The sequence below is a fragment of the Chlamydotis macqueenii genome, chromosome 16 (assembly GCF_036417535.1).
Source record: "Chlamydotis macqueenii isolate bChlMac1 chromosome 16, bChlMac1.mat, whole genome shotgun sequence".
NCBI lineage: Eukaryota > Metazoa > Chordata > Aves > Otidiformes > Otididae > Chlamydotis > Chlamydotis macqueenii.
Window position 1 is genome coordinate 10,944,263 of NC_141571.1, and position 20,864 is coordinate 10,965,126.

General features: G+C 45.5%; 1 long non-coding RNA gene across 2 annotated transcripts in view; it reads right to left on the reverse strand.

The window, feature by feature from the left end:
- LOC147598716 (uncharacterized) overlaps positions 1 to 20,864 on the reverse strand; it is a 111,527-nt gene that overhangs the window by 13,875 nt on the left and 76,788 nt on the right. Inside the window, exons 1-2 of one of the 2 annotated variants that reach the window (XR_015260354.1) lie at positions 20,091 to 20,175; positions 17,117 to 17,252 (exon numbers count right to left, since the gene is read on the reverse strand). The exons of the other annotated variant lie outside the window; for it this stretch is intronic. This is a non-coding gene — a long non-coding RNA (uncharacterized LOC147598716). Of the gene's footprint in view, positions 1 to 17,116; positions 17,253 to 20,090; positions 20,176 to 20,864 lie in introns of those variants that run through there. 2 annotated transcript variants of the gene reach the window in all.

A 20,864-nucleotide genomic window follows, 5' to 3' on the forward strand; every position in this document is an offset into this window, starting at 1 on the left:
AGTATCTAGTTAAGTGAAACATTTTTCAAAAGCTCCATGTGAAGGTTTGCAATGCAGACAAACAATCTGGAGCCTCACTGCACATTTTCCCAAGAAACCGAAGGAACACCTTGTGTACTCAGTCTTTTGTTTCTTTCTTTCCTTATTCTGTGAATATATTTTTATTCTTTTTTTAGTATCTCATGAAGTAGAGGGAACCGCTCAGCTTTGCTCTGCCTATTTGATGTTTTAGAAAAGCCAAAGAGACAAATCTGTAAAAGCATTTTCTCTGTTTGTTAGATTTTTTTTTTTCCTTCTTAAACACAGGCTGTGAGTCTCAGAAGAAGTCAAGGACTCGACTTTCTCTTTGTTTTTAGTGTCTGGCTGCTTCTACTGTGTTAAAGTGTCAGCTCCAGATAAATAAGGGAATGAAAACAGAGAAGGTCTATTTAAGAGAAAATGTCTGTCCTTCAAAGTCTGGAGAGATAGAAGTAGATTTATGTTCCCCTGGGCAACATCCAGGGAATGGTTTGGAGCCTTGAGGCAAAGTGTGGATGCTGCAGCCACAGCCCTCAGTGGTTTTGTGTGTCCTTAATACTGCACTGCGATCTGAGCTGCTTCACATCCAGCAAAGAGAAAAGTGGATTAAACTGGGAAAGGGAGGGGGCAAGAGGAGGAGGTCTTTGCCCTGCCATGGTTTTGGCATGAACCTCGCAGGAGGGGCTGGTACACGGCCGAAGTGGCAGTGGTATCCACTGGCTGGGACAAAGAGGCTTGGGGCTGCAGGCTGCGAGTTAAGAGGAAGTTCGGTGCTGCGAAATTGAGACTTTGAGCTGAAGAAACTGCCCACAGCTTGAGCACGCTGGGCTCTGCAGGTCAGGATGCCAGCTTGGACCATCTCTGCTGCAGAGGTAAAGGCAGCGGCTTCCTGGCCAGGTTTGAGGGGGCTGTCCCTGCAGTGAGCCTGCCCAGACCTTCATCACACGCCCCGGGGCAGAGTCAGTTATTGCTGGAGAAGGCAAGCAGCTCGTTCCCTCTCCCCTCAATGCGCAGTGGTCGGGCTCAGCGCATTTTACCCCACCATGGGCCTCCAGCTAGCCCTGCCTCCTTGCTCAAAGACCCTGGGAGCAAACGCACGCGGACACCTTCACGACAGGGAAGAGCCTCTCTCTTTTTTGGGCTACACCGAGGAAGGTCTGGCATGGGTGTACAATCTCTGGACCTTGACAGACCTGGGTGAAAGTGGGCTTCTCTAAAGCACCTGTGTGTGAGCATCACAGCTTACATAATCATTTCAATTAGTACCGCGCAGTCTCGCTTATTTGGACTCATGTGATTACCTGAGAACCAAGGCTGCATTAATTCAAAAGGAGAAAAAAAAGTAGGTGTCTTTTTCATAGCTGTGGAGAAATATTCAAGGGAAGTGTGGATTTCTCTATTGATTTTCCACAAAAACATTTCCAATGTGTTCTTTTCCCTCATCATCTTTTTATTTTAACAACATATGGTAAAGCAGCTCTGCCTCAGTGTGGATGTGCGGGTCTTACTGAGCAATGCTGGCTCCCTGGACTGGAGACAGCTCGGATTCTTTTAAAACAGCAGCATTCATAATTGCACTACATGCAGAATCAAAACTAATACAGAAGAGTTACCATAACAACAACACCTCAACATGGTGCTTGCACAAACACCTAACACATCCTAGGATTCCATGCCCCGTTGGGAGAACAACATTCATTCTTTGAAGAATGGACCACTGAAAATGGTGGTGCCCGAGTCATAATTTTATAGCAGGAAATCTGTCCATGAGAAAAGGCTTTAGCAAATTAATTACTAGAATTTTATTGCTATTTTACCTAACCAGTGGCTATGTTAGCTACTGCAGAGATTGTCACGCACTTGCTGGCTGACGAGTCCTACAACTCAGCACATGCAGGAGTGGTTCATCACAGGGTTTCTGGCAGCAGGACAGCCCACTGTGGTGCTAGGCACTGCACAAGCACAGGGCAGCAGGAAAAGAAAAAACCTCTCATCTTCCAGAGCTAAAGCTAAAGATGACTCCAACACACAGTAGGAAGGGAAACAAAACACACAAAATCCTAGTGGCAAATGACAGATTATCTTCATAAATATGTGCTTTTCTGAGGAAAAAGTGTATCTGTCAAAAATAATCCGACTGGAAAGAAATGGAATGGGAGCAATGATTAGGGGGGAATAGGGCAGGGAGGAGAGGGCAGCAGAGATGCACAGAAAATTATGAGTCCGGACAAAGAGAGGTGACCCTACCAGATCAGCTAACAGAGACCTCTTCTTCCATCCTCACACCCAGAAGTTGCAAGTGCCTTCAGAAACACCTTACTGACTTCCACGCTCCACTGTTAGTGGAGTTCTCAGATAAAATACCACATTTCAAAAGACCATTTGGCCTATTGAGAGGTTTGGGGGTAGAGGTTCTTTACTTTACTTTGAGGAAGACTTCTTGTTGGTGTTCAACATTTTGCTATCTTAATCCCACAAGTTTTTTTCATTTAGAGGCCAGGTAGCTAAACACCACACAGTTCCTTTCCCCTCCAAAGTAATTCTTCCACCTGGATCACCGGCTGTAATGAGGCACTCTGCTCACCATGCAGAGCTACGCAGGATATTCACTCCCACTAAAGAACAACCCAACAGGGCAAGCTCCCCACTCCAATCATTGCATCGTCATTATTCTTCTTCGTCTTGCAAACAAAGTGTCAGGCGCTAAGTTTCCTCTAAGTTTCCATAAGGGTTGTTCCAACACAGATCCCTGCTCTTTTATTTATTCCCAGAAGAACAGTGCTTGATTTTGCTTACAGTCCTGCACTGCTATTACAAAAAAAAAGAGCTCAAATAGCTTCTGCTCTGCTTGCTTTGATAGTGATATTCAGCAACGAGATTCTTTGTGTGAAACAAAATCCAGGAAAAGTAGCTTTTCCTAGCATTATAATTTGTTATATTTAGGTGCTAAAGTTTTCAGCTGAGCTGCTTGTAATAAACACTGCATATGCTCCAGCCAGCGTAGGCTCCCACTAGCTTTTCTTTGTCCAGGTTAGCAACATAGTAGTTTCAGGTTCCCACTGCAACTAATGGAGAGATAAAGGCTTTTGAAGAGCTGTGATTTATCCCACTTCAGATCTGAATCATTCTGAGGTGTCTTTCTCCCCCACTGAGCGCAAAGGGATCACAGGGCAGGCGCTTTGCTAACCGACACGGGTACCTGTCAGGTTGGATGGTGCCTGCCCTAAGCTGCTCACCGCCTCAACGGATAAGAAAATAAGTGAATGGGAAAGAAAAGCAAGATGCAATAGCGGGAGGTAGGCAGGAGGGCTCAGAAAGATCAGGCACTGGCTGGAAATCACACAAGGTGCTGCAATGGGAAGAGAATCCAGATCTCTTGATAAAACCCAGTTTTGTGCATTTTGTACCACAGGGCCCTCTTCTCTGTCAAACAAAATGCACGTGATTGTGTATTTCCTTTTTCTCTTCACATCCAGTAGCTGCATGTTAACTAACCACTTAAATTTTTCCAGTAAGACCAGAAACCTCTAAGTCAGATGGAAAGAGCTAAACATTTTGGCCAACGTGAAGTAGCCAGAAAAATAAGCATGTGGGAAAAAAAAACCCCATTGTACAAATAATATTGCTGAGGGAAAGACAAAAATGACATGAGAAGGACAGATAAGGGCATTGTGCAAAGGATAAGGAAGGAGAGTTAGGAAGAAGGGAGGGCCGCTAATTTTGCTTCGTAAGCACAGCTGGTGAATTATTCCCGTTCCTGTTCCTGGTCCCCAAGGTTTTTGACCCCCAGAGCACAGCCACACAAACGCTTCATTTCGCACCACGCACAACCGTGAGGTCTGTCGTAGTTCAGCCCCGATCGGCCCCCCCTCACTAACAAAACCACGACAGGGTCCCGCGACCTTCAGCAGCCAGGCAGTGGGGACAGGAGGGAAGATGGGAATCAGGGGTGGGAACCTTGCCAAGGGGATCTGCCACAGACAAAGAACTGAGCTATCCTGCCCACAGCCGACCTACCTCAGGAGTTTCTTGCCTCTTGTTTTGCTCTGGAGCTGGAAATTTCTGCCTAATTTATTGTGCCAAATGCCAGATTAGCTCTTTGTGTGGCTACAGAGGCAGAAACATCTAAAAATTATAATCAAGGGCTAAACTGATTATTTTATCTGACTTGATCTGATTTTGAACACAGCCCTGCCCCGAGCAGACAGCCAGACCAGATGACCCCCAGATGTCCCTTCCATCCTAGTCTTCTGATTCTGTCACAGGTTACCAGTAGAAGCTGCAAAGATTCAGGAAAACAACTCTTCTATCCTGTGGACTACAAAAATGGCACTTCCAACAGTTGTCTCTTTTCATTATCAGAAAAAGACCTAGACCTCAGAGGCTCAACATCCCTGAAATCCCGGCGCAAAGAGAGGATGCCATGCTGTCTTTTCTCTCCAGTTTATTTGCCTCTCAAGAAAAAAGACAAAGCCAAGCAAAATATAAACTGCAAATTCTACAGACCTTGCTCCTGCTGCTCTCCCACAGCAGTCAAGGAGTGACGATTGCAACATTCAGCCAGTAGAGTTTCTTCATTTGTTTTGAAACCATCTCAGCTGGGACATCCCAGCTTTGGGTCATTTCTTGGCTGTGCTCATAGCTGCTGTACACAGGACCTACAGGTGCCCAGCACCTCCAGAAATACAGCTGAAATACAGTATATGTATGCCACATTGGGCACTTCAGATCATTTTCCCCAGAATTTGGTCACAGAGTCTAAGGCAAAGTGAAGAGCAGGAGGCATGGGGCTGGTGTTCAAAGCTGTGGCCGTAGCACACAGCACGGCTCTGTTTTAGAGGCTGGGGCCAGCAGCCCCGTGTCCACAGAGAGGCATGGGTTTGGATCGTAGTGGCAAGACAGCCACTTGTCTGCAGTGGTGGTCCCTGGCCCTTCCAGCGCTGATCTACACTGCCGCGAGTGCCCACCTCATGAAGGTACACGCATCTCAGCCCACACCACCCAGCACGGGTACACGTACCAGTAATGACCTCCCAGCTCTGCACAGCGCTCACGGGACACAGGTCAAGTGTCCTGACTTCTGGAGTTGTGGTCAGATCATTAGACCAGCGCACTTTGAAGGCATTAAAACTTTTTTATACCCCCTTACAATCCTAACAGCACTTGGCACTATGCCTCCGTAACAGTTTTAATCAGTGTGGTTAGAGGGGGCTCTTACCCCCGCTGCTGCTTTAAACCAAACCAAGATGGCAACCCACAAACCCAGCCACAGTGGGGTTAGATCTGGCGGCCCCCTTTAAGGCTGGGTAGTGAATTAAGTCCTTGATAACACCTGGAAAAGGATCTCTGCATCACAGAAGATCAAACTTTGCTCAAAAGAGGTTATCAATGGGACCCCAGGAGACCAGTCACTTCATTCCAGAAATGTTTTGGAAGCAATTACTTCATCTTGTTCTTTATTCACGGGATTCACTTAACTGATGACATTATAGCTCAGTCCATTAAGTAAATGGGTTATATATTTTCTCCAAGTTTTGAGGAAGTAATGTTGCCGCTATGTCACTATCATTGTCAGCAGTCAATGGGACAGATTTTCATTTGTTTAGTGAGGTTTACCTCTGCTGAGATCTTAAATATGATGTATCTGGCTCTGAGTCTCTTATAACATTTGAGCAGAATTTAGGGAAAAAAAAAAAAAAAGAGAAAAAAAGAAAGAAGAAAGCAAGTATTATTTTCACAAAAATTACTGGCAGCTGTACCGTTTATTATGAGAGGAAAACGGAGCAAGAAAAATTGGCATGTCATTTCTTAAATGAATTTATATCCTCATTTCCTTTAGAAAATCAATCCATGCTCCATCTAGCCATTTTCCATCAATCTGCAGGGGCAAAGTTTGCAGAGCAGAACTGAAATACACAGTTACAGCACAGGCCAGCGTGCCATACACGGCTTTCATAATAAGATCCTCCCCCACCCTCGCTGCCAGTAGCGCTTATAAAGGTTTTATTTTCCATCAGTTAGCCATGCAGTAGGTCTTAAAAGTCAGCAGCAGCTCAGAAAATAATCAGGGCCACATGATCAAAATTCTGGTCACTGGGGCCAAAACGACGCCGAAGGCTGCGGGAGCCGTCGCTCCACGACAAGCCCGTCTGCTGAGAACTGACTCTTGAGCTGCATTCGTCCCACGTCCCTGTGCCGTGGGGGTATCGTGGCGGGCGTTTCTTTTGTTGTTTCTTTACAATGTCTCAGTATCCCAAGGAGGAGAGGCAGCAGGCTGGGGAGGAGATTTGCCAAACGATAAGTGCATTCAGGAGCCAGTAAAAAGCACTGCTTTTGGGAGCCGTCACAAAATGCTGTCATTCAAAAAGAAGCTTCACACAAAATCTCCAAAACAACCTCTTCCTCCTCCACATTCATCCGCCTCCTCCGAGGGGTGGTGGTTAATATACTAAGTACAACAGAACCACTTGGAAAGCACTTTTCATTTTGAGTCACCACCTTGCTATTTTTGCAGCGGCAAATACAGACTGGCGGAGCTGATGTCATCAATCTGGTACATACAGGAACAACCTGGGGAGCTGGAGTTCTGAGGCAAGAGAGGCTCCCGGGAAGCGTCTTCTGGGGAAGGCAGGATGCAGGCAGGGCGATGCATCAGTGCCAAGGAAAGGAAGGAAAAAGAGGATAATAGCACTGTAACGCCATTTCTGGTTGACTCCAGTTTTTGTTTTAAATTATTATCAAATTAGGAAAAAGGAAGGGGAAACATTTCATTTGCCCCCAAGACAAAATGGTTTTGTTTCAGATACAGGCTTTTTATTAGTTTCATCTGAAATCCTAAAAAAAAAAAACACCCAGGAAAGGAATTTCAACCCCCAAAGTTATTTCAAAATGAAAAGTCAAAGGCTCCTGTTCCAGCAAGAAGTTCACGAGGACTGGGTGGCAGACAGGGTGGAAACGCCAGACACCAGTCCCTGGAAGCCTGACAAACACAAGGGAGGGCCTAAATGCCACAAAGCTGGGACACAAAACCCACAGAATCTCCTGATAATTTGGGTCAACATATGGCTCAACAAACCATCTTTGGCCAACATGTTTCAGTCTCCAGGGTAGCGCATGTGATTTTCTCACATCAGAAGTGGAGAGCATGGATGGCACTACGGAAGGAAAAGCTGCTTTCACCGCGCCTCATACGTGTTCTCTGCAAATGGGCTGCTAACGTGCTGTTTACCGCTACATCTGATCTACAGCTCTCCTGGATCTACTCAAAGCTCAGAGGAAGTGTCCTGATGGGTATTTTGGCTGTCGCATGAGAAAGCCGCACAACTGGTGTTAACCAGGGTCCCTCGGTCACACAGAGCGTCAGCGCGAGTGAGAGACATTTTCCCTGACAGGGTGTTGGGTCTGCGCGTCCAGCGAGCACAGGCTGATGTCAATGGGACTATTATGATTTCACCCAGCCTTGCTGCTCCAGCTGCAGTTTCCCTCATTCCCTGAACAGCAGGGAAGGTCTAGACTGGAGCTACAAAGATTTCCACATACATACACACAGACAAACACAGTTTTTTTTTCCCTGTCCTGCCAGTTTCACCAACCATGAGAGCAATCCACAAAGCATACGGAGGCTTTCTTTTCTCCGACTTGCTTGGCTGGCTTTTCTTAGCCTGTCTGAATGGCTCTTCTAGCCTAACCATGAACATACAGAAAACACATTTGAGCCTCTTTCATAGAAGAGTTAAACTTTGGGAGAGAAATGCAGGCATTGAAAGATCAGGGGGAAAAAAACAAACAAACAAACAAAAAAAAACCAAAACATATCCATGCTAGGGGAAGAGGGTCACTCTGTGGGATGGAGAGGGACAGTTCAAGGCTGGCATCTGACTTTGCTATGTGCCAAGTTGGGATCTGTCCATTTTGCGCCAGAGGAGCAGACAAAAACGATTCAAGCATTACAAGCCCTCCACAGTACTCCCTGCAGGCAGATGTTCTCCCGCTGTGTACTTCGTGTCTGTACTGGTGAACCCAGAAACATCTGAGAGTTCCCAGTCGTACTCTCAGCTTTCTCCTTACCCAGGACCAAGCCCCGAGGGTAGGGAGCCACGGGAGGACAAGCTGCAAGGGAGAGCTGGGAGGACGACTGCTGCATTTGGGTCCTTGAGCAAACCATCTCAGTCTGGTGAGCTTTAGATTGCCTCTGCGCACAAAGTGCACTTACACACAGAAGTAAACAGAAAAAGCCCAAGGATGCAATCACCTGAGCAGGGATTCGCCCTGGGAACGTTAGTCAGTATGCTCAGGCTCACACGGCACGCAAGCAAGAGGCCACGGAGCAGCTCTGCAAGCAATAACAGCAACCACAGGAACACGGACTCCAACCGGGCCCGGAGCAGCCACAGCACTGAGCGCTCGGCGCACACGGCGCGTAACGAAGAGCTGCCTGGCAGCCCAGGTTAATGCTGCAGCATCTCCTGCGCGACTCTATGAATCTGCTCAAAACACACAACAGACAAAAAAAAAAAAATAAAAGCAAGGTCAGAGAAAGCAGAAGAAAAATGCTGCAGTGATTCATGTACCTGTAACCAATCTCAGAAAAGTAGCCATGACCAGAGGCATTTTCAATAGGCAATACCATGTCGCAGACTCGGCTGTTTTTAAGTTAATTTCCTTGAAAAGGGCTGATTTTAGTGTAGGCAACAATATAAACAATTTGATAATAATCTGACTTTTATCAACCTCGGGATTTAAAAAGAAAATAAAATGAGAGGAAGGGACAAACACCCACATGCACAAGAGAGGATCTTCAGGAGGAACACAAACAACAGCTGGTTCTGCTTGTATTTGATTTTCAGTTTTCCTGAAGGAAAAATAGAAGGGCATGTAAGAGTGAATTATACTAATGAAATATTGAATAAAAATATTAATACACTGTAAGAAGAATAAAGCATTTAATCTCCTGCTGCCCCTGTTTTTAATGAAGCAATTTTCTCTGTTTTCAGACCCTGTAATACAAAAGGAGAAATCAAAGATTCCTTCTCTCCCGTACTTGGTGTGCACTTCCAGTTCAGTGCAGTTGTTCCAGTTTCTCTTAAAAAAACCCCAAACAAATCAAAAACCCTTCAGGAAATGAAAGTTTCGTTTAATGATCCCTCTTTCTCTGATATGTTTAACACACTTGCGTCAGGTGTTAAATTTGGCATCAGCTGCTATTGTATTGGAGAGTATTTGCTTTTCTATTTGAGTTTGCACAATCCCTATCGCACGATGGTGCATGCCAACAATTTCTGTGCTGGAAAACACAGAAATAAACACAGGAACAACTGTTCTGCATTACTGCATAGTGACCAGAGAAAATTATTTTTTTTCCCCCCTTTTCTTTCCTAATGACTCACACCTTCCAGAATCACATAATCTAAAGTCCATGTAACCTGCTTTTCCTCTTGAAGTCACTTCTCATTTTCCCTCTCCCGCTAGCCAGCTTGGTAAGAAAAAAATTTGCATCTTAGTCCTTTTTATTCTCTCTTTGATAAACGTTGTCTAATCTCCATGAGAAGAGATGGGAAAACCTCCAAAGGTTTCAATTCATTTATCTGAAGCTTCGCAGAACTTTTAAATGTCCCACCCTTCTGCCCAGTCCCTCCAAAAGCTCACATTTCCCCTTTACCCTCCACGGGCTTGTCTACAGGGAAACACCTTCCCAGAGCAGCTGCACTACAATAATTAATCCATATAGATCGGCCAGTAAAATATCCTGCCTGGTATTATCCTGGAATAAGATTTATCTTATTCTGGAAGCAATTCTCTGTGCAGCCATGGCTTTTATTCCAGAACCTGTGCAGGGGTTTACCAGGGTGCAGCTTGCACAGAGCAGTTACTGTGACACAGCTACGCAAGGACACGTCCCTGCACAGGCACCAGGCACGCCAGGAAGGACAATCTGCCCAGCAAGGACTTGAGAGAGAAAAAAACTGTAAAAAGATACTGGGATTAGAACTGGGGCTGCTCTCTTCCTCCCTGAGCTGTTTTGCTCATCAACGGTGCTTAACATCAGCCCAGGACAGTGAGGTCCTTGGAGCACAGAGCAAATGCCTGAAATACGGGACAAAACTGGTTCCACCGAGATTAAAGACCATCACCTTTCCTTGCACTAGCTGTACAGATCTGAAAGCTTTTCAGACCTAATGCTACTCCTAAATATGCTTTCCCATCTCTCTCTCAAGGAAGGCCTCAGTGGTCCGGATCTTTATTTCTAGTGCCTGGCCGTCCCTCTGGCCCCTCCTGAAGAACGCTCAGCAACGCACAGCACAGGGACCGGCAGGCCTCAGGAAGACACCTTCCAAGCTCTTCTAGAGACAGGTGATTTTCCAAGCTTTTTTGTTTTTCTAAATCACCATCTAGTCCCCAAACCCCAGCAGAACCCAGATCCCACTGTGGGATCTTTCCAGGGCCCTCCGGGTGATGTTCTGCGTGATGGCAGCACAGTCAGGAGAGGCAGGGAAGAACCCAGGCTATGGCATGGACGGTGTCAGCGCCAGCTCCGTCACCTCTGCCTTTCGGCGAGTTCTTCTCATCCCTGTGCTTTGGTTTCCCATTTTTCTAGTGGGAATGTAATACTGCTTTGGGGATTAACTAATTGATGAATATAGAGAGCCTGGAAAGTATAAAGCACTACACAGGAGTTAAGTGTTGTAATTAGGAGCAATTCTGATCTTGATTACAATGAGGTAAAGCTGGAAGTCCTACATCATTGACAGATTTAAACTGATTAAAAAAAAAAAAAAAGGATCAGAATCAGGGTCTTATGATTTTGAATGTAAACTCAGGCAGATTCCCTGCCGAGTTACATCTGCAACTGTAATAAGATCATGGAACATGACAACTTGTCATTTCAGTAAGAGATATAGGGAAAATGCCCTTTAAAAAAAATTAAACAGGAAGGAAATTTTTAAAGTGTTTTCTTTGGCTCTGAAACATATGCCCGGGGAGAAACTGTTCTCAGCAATGCTGTGGATCTTGAAATATTTACTGGGTCTGGCATTTAACATAATCTTTCTTGTACAAACGATATAGAAAAAACACATACTATCTTAGACTGCAATCTAGTGTGAGGATGAGATGATATTTTAACAGGGCTGCATTCATCAACTGTAACAAGAGAGGGAATGTGCTCCAACCCAACAAACCCTCCGGGCAACGTAAACAGGAGTGACTTCGACCATCAGATAAGTACAGCAGCGGGAGGCAGACAGACAGACTGCTGGGGAAGGACGGCAGCTCCGGGAAGGTGATCTGACCAGGACAGGTACGGCACCCGTGGCCCGTTTCACCGGGATCCCATGCTCTCACTCCGCACTCAGAAGTGCGCCCAACAAGGGTCCTCCCGGAAACCTGACTTTCTTCCTCAGCTTGCAGCGGGATTTGCATGTCTAGCCAGTGACACTACTATTTTCAGAAGTAATTACATTTTTAATTATGCTTTTTAATAGCCAGTAGCTACTGCTTTGCAGTTTTGCTTCTGTCCCTGTTGGATGCACCATGGAGCAGAGCCATGAACCTCCAACTGTTCTTCCAGAAATATTTGACAGTCCAGTCACGCAGCTAGCAAGGGGGTCGGGACGTGGGCAGCTGAGCTTACAGCCACATGTCATAGTTGCAAACTGAAATCGGAACTGGGCAGTACATGTCAGAGCCACAAGAACATCCCTTCAAGATTTTTCCAACACAAGTTTGGAGAAAGAACTGTGAGACGGAAAGGCCCAGATCATCAACCATTATCAAATTTGCAAACAGATTTACTCCCGAGAACAATATACCAACTTTCCTTCAAACCGGGCTTTCAGGCTGAGCGCTGGTAATTGTACAAAAAAGAGAAAGTCACCATATAGATGTAGCCACAGTGAAACTGAAACAGAAACTCTTCAAAGAGGACTTGTGCTGAAGCACATGCTGTATTGAAAATCATCAGGGAAACTCAATGAATTATTTGTGACCTTGGGCAAGTTGCTTAATCTCTCATGAGTTCAGACAGGCAGAGTCACACACTAACACCACAACCTCCCCGTTCCTCCTCCCTGCAGAAGGGGACAGGGAGCGTGGAAGAATGACCAAGTCTAGATTTTTCTTAACAGATTCAAAGGAAGAGGAGGTCTAAACAAAACATGGAGAAATTAAAAGGCAGCTCATTGTCTGCCTTGTCTTCAGACAGGGACATCTGAGTGAGATACAGCTGGATCACTCAAGTTTGACATTTAAAGGACCAGTGACGTTCCCAAAGCAGTCCCAAGACTCCCTTGCACCCATCTGCAGAGCAAACAAAAGACCCTAAACACCAACTGCTCATTAATTTGCTTTGCTTTTCCTGCAGTTTCTTTGCTAGCTGGTCTGTGGGGGAAGACAGAGCAGGTTTTTACTATTTTCTAGTCATTGCTTGATCCACCTGATGCAGGGACCACGGGAGACAATGGAGCACAAGTTGAACATCGTTGAGCTGCGATGTCCGTGAGCACGGTGTTCGGGCCTGTGGCTGTTCCCAGTCCCTTTGGTGGCACTCCCTCACACGCACCCTTTACTCAGCATTTCAGATGTACATCTATAATCATCCTACCAAGACTGTCCGGCCCCCATGGCACTGCCAGGGGGCAAACGGCTCTGCCCAGGCGCCCTGCCACTCTTGACCTGTCCCCAGACGCTGCCGTCCACCAGCAGCCGGGGCCGGGCCCCTGCAGAGCTCCCACCACCTCCCTGTTGATCTGCACTGCCAACCAGCTACAGACCAGCAGCACCCTGCTCTGCTTCTAATTATCACCATGACTTCAGCAATTCAGGTAACCATTTTTAAATTGCTACTAATTGCTATTAATTTGTGTACAAAGTGGCCCAACTGCATATAGAGCCGGGGTGGCAGAGGGCAATACCTGGTTTTCAGGTCCTAATTTTATCTCGCTTTTTAAAGCGGAGTCTGAACCTCCAAGGTTTTGACTTCTTCAGATGTCCATGTTATGAAGTTATGAGGAAACATTTGTGGTTGGGTGATTTCCTTTTGCCCTAGACAGCTGTCGAGAGCAACAGAATGGCCCAAGGCAGAATGGGATGCGGGTGTAAGGAGTGTCTTAAGCCAGTAAGTTAAAGCGATGGCTTAGAAAGCCTGAGGAAAAAGTGAGCCAATAATTGCTGAAAATCTTCCTATTCTAAATTTATTTAGTCAAATTCAGTGGCCCCTCTCCAGGCCTTCAGCCTTCTCCACAGAAAAGAACCTTATTAATCCCTTTGCCTCTGTTGTTTAATTATCCTAAGCATTAGCAGTGCAGACCAACACTTGGCTCTCGCGGAACAAGTGCCAGCCCTCTCCCAGACTGCAGCATCCCGGCAGCTCCTGCAGCAGGAGCAGGCCAGCTCTGCAGGCAGCAGAGGCCAGAGAGGATTTGGGTCCCAGCGAGCGCCAGCCGGCACAAGGCTCGCCCTGGGTCACACCACGCACAACGCCGCTGTCGCCACTCACCCCGAGCCAGCCGGATCAGGGCTGCCTTTCTCTCCGACTAGGAGCTGGCAGTCAGGAGCCTTTCAGGAAGTTTAAGCATCTTGAAAGCGTTGTCACAAATTACATTTTAGAAACTGGGAGATCAGCTGCTGCCTAAAACCCTCTGAGTAGATTTGAGAACTGCAACCAGATTCTTAAGAGTCCCCACAACAACTCCAGGTGAATCAAACTGAAAATATCTCCTGCCCATATACTGTTTGGAGTAAAAAATGCATTAAAAATATCTTTATTTCACCTTGTCAGTTCTACTAGAAGATCCATTTAATGAGTGGTCTCTCTTGAGAATGGACGAAAACTCTCCACCAAACATTAAAGGAGGTGGAAAAAATGGATTAGGAACTCCAAGACAATTGTCACAGATTGTGCTTGTTCTTGAAAAATCTCAATTTTAATGAACAAATGCACATCTCACCTCCAAACAATATTACCAACTGAAAGAAAATCTGTTTGAATAGTCACTATTTTCAGTGGTATTGGGGGGGCACTTTGTCTGCCAAATTGAAGAGTTTGAGAGAGACAGAAAAGGGGTATTTGTACGTGATTCCACATTTTTACAGGTACTAGTCGCAATGGACGTGTCCTTGGCTCTGGACACTGGCAGCATCCATTGCTGTGCACAAACACGAACCCACATAGCTTGCAGACTGCTGCTTTTGGATGGACAATTGCGGTTGTTCAGAGCTGCACTGAGGCCTGGGGGTTTCTGGCTGCACCCCTGCACTGAGCAGCCCAGCACACGGCACGGGGTCTGCTTTCACCCTCCGTGCTATAACCTGAATAATTCACAACCCGCCGTTCCCTGGAAGTTTGAGCCCCTGTCACAGCACACTTCATTTTACTAAGCAAATATTTGCAACACAAATATAATTACCTTTCTTTCTAGTAGCCTTTGTGCTCCAAATAATTTTACTGGAGTGCTTATTCTCATTCAATTAAAAACTTAAATTACATTTATAATAATAGCAGATTTTTTTTTTTAATAAAGACTCTTAAAATTCAGCTTTTGCTTCTCCTGCCAAATGATTGTGCACAGAGCCATCTCTCTTTGGAGATCTCAGTCCGAGTCTTTCATGAGGCATTCACTGAATATAGACTGGTGGTTATCAGGAAATACTTTATACAAAAGACTGAATCTTTATTTAATAGTCACTCTTCTATTGATTCATGCAGCCAGTAATGGTGACTAAGAGAGCTGTGATTCATTGGCACCTGTTGGTGTCTGGGGCTTGATGTTTCTTTTCACTCTTTATAACCTCTTCCTTCTGCTTCCCCTAAACACACGCATATATTTTTTTTAAATACAAAAGAATAAAATAAGGCAGCTATTTTTTGGCAGTAGCTCTACAATTGTAGTAAAATTAATATCTTACTATGTATCATACCTGCAGCTGTTTCAGACCCATCTCAAAGTTCCTAAAATCTCTCAAATTTACCTACCGTGCTATTTGTCTTTGGTTTTTTTCATCAGCTAGGAAATACGACGTGAAGTCAAGCATATGGGCTATAAGAAATCAGTGTATGATTCATGGCAGTTATAATGCTCAAAAATTAGCTATTCCTTATCCATTTTATACAAGTAGATACACAGTACCCTGCCTATAAGAGATCAATTTCCCCCCAATTTGAAAATAAATAAATAAATAAATCATATTCATATATAGCTGGTAGTAGTACTTTTGAATCAGTGAGCAAAAAGAAATAGCAAGGCAGGAGTCTCCAAAATTATGAAAAAAAACAAAAACCAAAAAACAAAAAACCAACCCTCAAACAAAACCTCCACGCACTTTCAAAGCTGTTCCATAGTTAGTTGTACATTTATAAACACAAGTGGGTCGCATGGGCTGCAGTGCTGAAGCTTTGGAGGCACCCCCGTCCCTGCAAAGCGACTTCAGCGTTCCCCAGCAAGGAGCAAGACCCTTCAGCAGTGCAGTCTGTAGGCCCCCGCTGACTCCAGACTCAATGTTCATTTTTGCACAGAGAGATGGTTGCATCTCCAGGAGTGCATGGCCCAGGACCTGAAGCGAGGCCACCCAACCCATTTTTGGTGAATGAACCTTTGCCAAATCCTCTTGGTTGTGCCCTCAGAGATGCAGACACTAATGGTCTCAAGCTTTGCTCTCAGTCATATGAGATCATTACCTTTCATTGCGAGTCTCTCACTCTTTGATATCGGTTTAAGAGGTGCATATGGCAGGCAATGAAACCCCAGACCTTCTTCCCACTGCAGAGTCTCCCCAGCTCCTCAAACCAGCTTTGTTCTCTCACTTCCCCTAATCATGCTCCTGCCCAACGAGATTATGAGCATCAGGCATGAAATCTTGGCCTCGTTAAATCAAGTCTGACTTTCACCATTAGCATCAGTGGGGCCAGAATTTCATTATAGGCCCTGTTTCCCCAGGCCTAACTAATGGCAGACAGAGCTTCACCTGGGGTAAAGCTGGGTTATTGCAGGATTTCGTTCATTAATGGGTCATGATTTGACACTTGCAGACACACCACTGATTGCTTCTGTGGAACTGGGAGCTCAATAAAACCCAAATATTTGAAATTCAAGCTCTAAGGCCACTCAGACCAAACCCACTCTTTCTTTCTTTTATTTTTTTTTCTTCATCCTTTGCTTCACAATCCACCCTTAAAATCTTTTTTCCCTTGGAGCCTGTCAAAGCTGCCTCCCCCGGCAGTGCGAGCCCTCATGCAGTCCCTTTGTAATACCCAAGCTGTGCAGTTGATGCTCAGGCTGAATTAGAAAGCAGGCCTGCATCTGATCTGCAAACATACCTCCAGCCTTATTTCCCTTCCCTTAATATATTCCAGTCTATGCCTGGGTAGTTAAAATCTTCAGTTCCTACCACTCTCTCCTTTTTACATGCCTGTTTTATTTGCACAGTCATTTCACAGTCCAGTTGTTCTTTCTGGTCAGGTGGCCTATAAAATATTTCTATTACTAGTTTACTCTCTGAAACATCTCCAACTGCAGCCCATAATGACATAGCAGCCCCATTCCAGCCTCTCTCAGATCCCTGCTTTCAAAGGCTAATAAATCCTTTTCCTTCTCAAACAGCTCTCTCTTCTCTCATTCCCTTCTCTTCCTCCGCAAACAATCTAAACAATCTCTACTCTGTAATGTTAATCTCTCTGTTATCTCCTAAGGAACTGCAGCTCCATCCATACCTCTTTCCCAATGGGCAATGCCAACCCTTACAGCTCAACTCAAGCATCCTCCTCCCTCCGCTGCCCGTACAATATAACCTCTTCCTGACCGCGTCTGGGACTGACGGCTTTGCCGTTCCTGAGCAGGGTAAGCAGGGCTGGTTCTTATTTCTGTCCATCGCCCCGCAAGTCTCCACTTTACCAACTGCTTCCAATTTCTCTGGAAGGGAGGATCTGGTTAGAGTCAAGGATTTCTACTTTTTAATGTGTTTCTTCCACTGTATCCCATAAATATGTTTAACTACTTTTTCCCACTCCCATTGTACGAAGCATCCTTCCATCTGGGTTGTGCTGTAGGCTGGTAAGATGAACTTAGTGCTTGGGGTTGAAACTGTTCATGAGATTTTCACTGCGTACCTTGACCTCCAATGCCTTAAATTCCTCCAACTGCATTTTCTTAGCACATGTTTCTGCTGCAGTGGGAGCGTGACCATAACTCATGAGATTCTTCTGCCCAGCCAGGTCTCTGCAGCTGTTTCAGGTACTTGCAGTCCTGTGAGGACAGACACAGCTTTGAGCAAAGCCATGGGCTCTCCCTTGCCATATCCCAAAGACCTTGCAGTCACTCGCGTGTGCCCTATGGAGAGGTGTGACCAAATGCCTTCTCATCTCCCATGCTAAATCTGTGCAAGGATGCTGCAGCAGACACTCAGCGTGAGCTGCGAAACGCCCTCCTGCGTTTAGCCTGCCAGCAGCTCCACACGGGGTGTCCTGAGCAAGATTTTCTGAAGTAGCCAAATGAGGAGCTCATGAAGAAGTCAAACTCCAGAGCTTCTCAAATGATGCTCAGAACACCCCTGGAAGCTGGGATGCCCACGTTCTTTTGTCATAATTGATAGGAGAAACTGTAAGAAACAGCAAATCCCCTCACAATGGGGAAAAAGGAGATAGGAGTGGCTTAGGATTTGCTCCCACATGCCAAGGGTTGCTAGTGTGCTTTTAAGCACCAGGCCAAAGTTTGAGGAAATTTACTCTGCATTAAACTTAACTATGCTAAAAAGGAAATTTGGCCCCAAAATTATTTGGTCCTATGGTGACTGTAAAATGGGATTTAAATGTATTTGTACCAGTGATCTGGCAAAGAGCTTGGGAGGGACGCAGAGGGATACAGCCAGCACAGTTCACAGCACCCAGCAATCCACCCTGCTCACTGCTCCAACTTCTTATTTGTCAAAAAGGCAGAGAAAAGCAATTTCCTTATTTTCCTCTTTTGCAGCCCTGTGACTGGAGTCTCCACATAGCCCCATGGGGCTCCCTCGAATCCAGGGAATCAGCTGTATTCTGCACCAGAGGAAAGCTCTGTTAACAGTATGGGTACTGCTGATACAGACACCCACACCCACCACCACCACCACCACGCTACATACATCCAGCCAAGCAGCCAAATGGTTTTGAGCCAGGCCGTGGTCTGAGAGCCAGTAACATACAGCTCTGGGAGAGCTCCGAGAAGACCAAATGCAGCAAGTGTCCACCATTCTCCTCTGTCTCATGGGCTCTTCCAGTTTCCCAGCTATAATTGGTGCTGGTTTTGCAAACCAGGCCATACCTGAACCTGTACCACAGACCCAAAGCCCGGTAGCTGCACATCTGTCTGTGTGATGATAGAACTCCTGGCGGTGGTGGAATCTCCATCTCCTTCTCTTCTGGCCCCAATGAGCTTGTGATGTTTCTAGCAAGCACACAACCTAGGTGACACCTCTAGGGCACAGTCCTCCAAGAGTCCTGAGCAGAAGGACTTGGCTGGAGCAACTGTACTCCCATGCTGAAACTGGAGAGAGGACTGGAATTACCAGCCTCTTAGCCCACTTGTGTGAAGCTGGAAAGACCTAGAACCCACCTCCTCTTATAAATTATTGAAAAGCTCCCTTTGTGGTTTCCCCATCCCTAGCGTTGACACATTTTGTTGGGCCTTATAATACAGCAGTTGGACTCGGTCTTAACTGAGTCAGATGGATCCCACGTTTACCCTAAGTCCATTAGCAGAACAATTTAGTCCCTCTCACTCCTCTTCCAACTTCCAGATGAAGTTTCTAAAAATCTGTGAATCTGCTTTTCTTAGTAAGCCCCAAAAATAAAAAAAAAAACAAAAACCCAAGACTTGGAAGAAGTTATCCTGAACAAGGACTGATTCATGCCTCCCATGGGCGCACATCTTGCACTAAGAGTCAAAGATACAACTCAGTGAAGAGCTATTAAGGATTCGATCCTACCACTGATTTTACATGTGACCAAACCCAACTCATTTTACCTCTTTATCGATAACTTTTCTCATCTGGAAAACTGGCTACTAAAGATAATCTAAACCCATACATTTTCTGGTATCAAATTCGCTGACCATCATGCAGTACTCTCAGATACAAGGGTGAGTTCATTAGTAGTTATCTTGTCACTCAGTAAAATAAAGTTATTAATTTTTTTTTTTTTCTTCCAAACAGAAATTCCCACCATCATTTATGAGAACAGAGGCAATACATCAGGACAGGTCATGAAGCTCCACTGCCCTACAGCATCCCTGCAGCTACGTGTGACACAAGAACGTGACCCTGGGCTGTTACGTGGATGCACCATCTCCTTTCCCAGCTCATGCACAGCCGATCTCCATTCCAGCGCGCTGAACCACACCTCAGCTGCTGGAAGAAGTCACCCTAGGACATGCCAGGAGGAGGTGAGGCGGTGCAGGGCTGAGGTCTCTGCCCACCCTGTGCCCTGCTCTTGCCCTGCTTTTGTGCCAGTGGCACAGTTTGCCAAGGAGCACAGCAGAGCAACGCAGGGCAGCTGTAATTCTGCGCAGGGACCCTAGCACCTATGGTACACGGCATATAGACCCAGCTTTACTAGGTAAATGACACAGTCAAACAAGGTAAATCAACAATGAGGGAGAGGATGAGAAAATTACATTGAGTGTAATGTTTACAAACACTTGTCACCTTCCAGCTCACTGATGAATTGGTAATTTTTTTGCTGGAAGAAAAGATCCCTCTTGCTTTAAAGAAAGCTATTTGATGAGGCACAAGGGAGACAATTAAACACTGAATTCAGTTTGACCTGCTCTGTCATTACAGCTCTTTGTTTCTCCATCTCTTTCTTTGACCTTTAGGATGTGGTACTTCATGGGTTGTTTTTATTTTTTATTTTTTTTTTTAACCAGGTCAGATCAAACAGATCCTGTTTCCCAAAGATAACATGAATGCGGAATATTAATACAGACCTCCCCTATTGTGTCCCTCTGCCTCCCTTCCCTCTGCCCCTAATTTCCCCGCTCCCCCCGTGCCTCCCCCGCCTGCGCGCTCATTTGCACAAAAGCACACCGAGTCCCCACTCAGCAGCCCACCTTGAACAAAACACTCCAGGACTCTCCAAACAGCAGAAGTGCTAATCAAGCAGGGCCCTGCGCTGTGCGCTTCTGCAGTGGTTGCCTGGCATAGAAATGGGCTGTCTGGCCGCAGCTATGAGGTAACGTCTGGCTTTTTTGCCAAGCTGCAGAACTAGTCAGACACTCCCTGGAACAACATTTCTTCAGGAGGGAGAAAAAAAAAAAAAAAAGAAAAAAAAAAGTTAGGCAAGAAATGATCTTCCAGAAACTTCCTTGCATCTTTCTGTGTGTGGGTTTTTTTTTTTTCTCCTGTGGGTTTGTTTTTTTTTTTTTTGAAAAGTTATATAACCAAATTACTTAGAATGCAATGGGTTTCATCAGCTGATTTTGGGCAGTAATCTTATGAAACTGATTTCTCACACTTACTAGGGAAACTGGAAATTTGGAAAGGGGAAAGAACACACACGCAAACTATATACACACACAGCTGTCCCCCACTCTCTTTCCTGCAACACCGTCTGAATCTACCAGCTATTTTTGGATGCAAGTTGAAATAGAGCAATACAAATCCAAGCAAGGCAGAGCTAACCTGCATCTGCAGCATCTTTTTTGCAGTGCTGCCGATTAATCTAATTAACCAGTTAGGGGAATTTTTTTTTTTGTTACACTGCAGCAGCAGCAGCCCTTCTCTTTCCCTTATAAATGTCTTATTTACCAAGGCTGCACAGTATTATTGATTCAGCCTATTCTGCTTTTTATAATATCACTGACAACTTCATTTTTTTCCCTGAA